Raw genomic sequence first — 3,107 nt, forward strand, 5'->3', positions numbered from 1 at the left:
AATTATTAACATTATTAGAAGCAGCACTAACATTGTCACTGTGACAGAAAACCAGCACTAACATTGTGTCACTGTGACAGAAAACCAGCACTAACATTGTGTCACTGTGACAGAAAACCAGCACTAACATTGTGTCACTGTGACAGAAAACCAGCACTAACATTGTCACTGTGACAGAAAACCAGCACTAACATTGTGTCACTGTGACAGAAAACCAGCACTAACATTGTGTCACTGTGACAGAAAACCAGCACTAACATTGTGTCACTGTGACAGAAAACCAGCACTGACACTGTGACAGAAAACCAGCACTAACATTGTGTCACTGTGTCAGAAAACCAGCATTAACACTGACACTGTGACAGAAAACCAGCACTAACATTGTGTCACTGTGACAGAAAACCAGCATTAACACTGACACTGTGACAGAAAACCAGCACTAACATTGTGTCACTGTGACAGAAAACCAGCACTAACATTGTGTCACTGTGTCAGAAAACCAGCACTAACATTGTGACACTGTGACAGAAAACCAGCACTAACTGTGTCACTGTGACAGAAAACCAGCATTAACACTGTGTCACTGTGACAGAAAACCAGCACTAACATTGTGTCACTGTGACAGAAAACCAGCACTAACTGTGTCACTGTGACAGAAAACCAGCACTAACATTGTGTCACTGTGACAGAAAACCAGCACTAACATTGTGTCACTGTGACAGAAAACCAGCACTAACATTGTGTCACTGTGACAGAAAACCAGCACTAACATTGTGTCACTGTGACAGAAAACCAGCACTAACACTGACACTGTGACAGAAAACCAGCACTAACATTGTGTCACTGTGACAGAAAACCAGCACTAACTGTGTCACTGTGACAGAAAACCAGCACTAACTGTGTCACTGTGACAGAAAACCAGCACTAACATTGTGTCACTGTGTCAGAAAACCAGCACTAACTATCTAACTATCAGCACTTACTAACTATACAAAGACCAAATATTTATCAATAAAACGTTTAATTTCAGGCATTTACTGAAGTTTTAAAGCAGGTTACTCTGGGAAGTAAATGCCAAAGGTGACAACCTTCAACCCAGAGGCCCTCAAGTCCAGCTAATGACGTCAAAACAATATGGCTGTGCACTAGGAACAATGAAAGTCATACTTATGACGCTAATGCTAACAAACGACCTGGAGCTCCCGAACTCAGGCATTTTAGCTCAGGAGGTAAAAATGAAAAAGTAAATCAATAGCAGCAAGATCTTTAGCTAGCTAAGTCATGTGTAGGACTCGGTAATTAATGCTAATAACACATAACTAGCTAAAAAAAACAACAACAAAGGATTCTATTATTGTTTACTGAGTTATTAGCTATTCATTCATTACTGACTGTAGGTGTTAATATTAGTGCTAGTCATTTGTTTCCTGTCCAGCTACCTGCAAGCTATTGAACAGTACTGAACTACCAAAGTACGTATTTTTTACGTGTTTCCTGCTTGCGAAAACTGCTTTAATGGGCTTTGTATCTTGACACGTTTGAATTAATTTGTATGAATTAAATAATATAGTTATTTCTGTGCGACCACTAGGTGGCAGCATTGATCCAGCTCAGTCAAATGCACCGAGGCCTACTGGTGAAAATTAGAGGCCAGGTTTCATTACCTTTTACAATTCATTGTGCAACTTCTCTCATAACCATCCAGGAGTATATATATATATATATATATATATATATATATATATATATATATATATATATATATATATATATATATCCTATGCATATATGCCCTCATATGCCTTATGGGTAAATTCTGCAATACATTCTGTTCTTAAAGGCAAGGACTAACCTAGCAAACTTCACTTGATCTAATAAAGTACCGAATTGGCCCTGAACATGGCTAGGGATCTCTAACTGAAGAAATGCTAACGTTAACATGCTAATGTTAACCTGCAAACCGCACATGTTCACGACCGGGACGTTAACGTCACAAAACACAGCAACTGAAAGGTCTGGCTTCATGTAGTATTGTTCCTTCTCATTTTTATTCACCGTTGTATACAAACCGCTTGATTTTTCTGCTGCTTTTTCCGTCGCTCTGTCGAGAATAGAAAACATATTCAGTCTCAGGATAACACAAAACATATTCATGGAGCAAAGAGTGAAAAAAAAGGGAAAGACGATCAATAAATGACCTCAAGCACAGAGAGAGAAAGAGAGACAGAGAGACACGGATCTGACATTGCCAGAGGACTTGTACAAAATCATGAATCAATGCAGGAGCGACCTTTTTATCCTTAGCTGAAGTTCTCCACCATATCCAGTTATTAATATATTTGTAAACTTGTGCGAGCATGTGTGTGTGTGTGTGTGTGTGTGTGTGTGTGTGTGTGTGTGTGTGTGTTGTGTGTTGTGTGTGTGAGTGAATGATTGTATTTCAGTATTCCTGTACTACTGTCATCGAAACAAAGTGTCTGAGCGAAGATGACTTGTGTTTTAAATCTAATCTAAATAAACAGAATGAACAAAAAACACACACGACCTTTACATTTGTGTGATAGTTGTGTGACATTTACACTTGTGCTTTTTTTTTTTAGACAAATCACACTTTGTTACTTATGAATGTTGATTTTTACCTTTTTCAGACGCGGTGCTTTTTATTTTTGGATTGCGATTCCATTTCACACAATTCGTTTATTTTCATGTGTGTGTGTGTGTTTTGTTTGTTTTTGTTTTATACACACGGTTTGTTTCTTTTCAGATCCGTTTCTACGTTGATCCGTTTCATTTTCACGTGATTTATATTTCCATATCTGATTCTACAGGCACAAGACCCTCGATAAAGGTGAACATCAGAACACCTTTAAACATCAGTTATATTTTATATTATATTTATATATATATTTTAATACATTATCTACCGCTTATCCGAACTTCTCGGGTCAAGGGGAGCCTGTGCCTATCTCAGGCGTCATCGGGCATCGAGGCAGGATACACCCTGGACGGAGTGCCAACCCATCGCATGGCACACACACACTCTCATTCACTCACACACACACACACTACGGACAATTTTCCAGAGATGCCAATCAATCTACCATGCA

Source organism: Tachysurus fulvidraco, chromosome 5, assembly GCF_022655615.1.
Source record: "Tachysurus fulvidraco isolate hzauxx_2018 chromosome 5, HZAU_PFXX_2.0, whole genome shotgun sequence".
In the NCBI taxonomy this organism is placed as follows: Eukaryota; Metazoa; Chordata; class Actinopteri; order Siluriformes; family Bagridae; genus Tachysurus; species Tachysurus fulvidraco.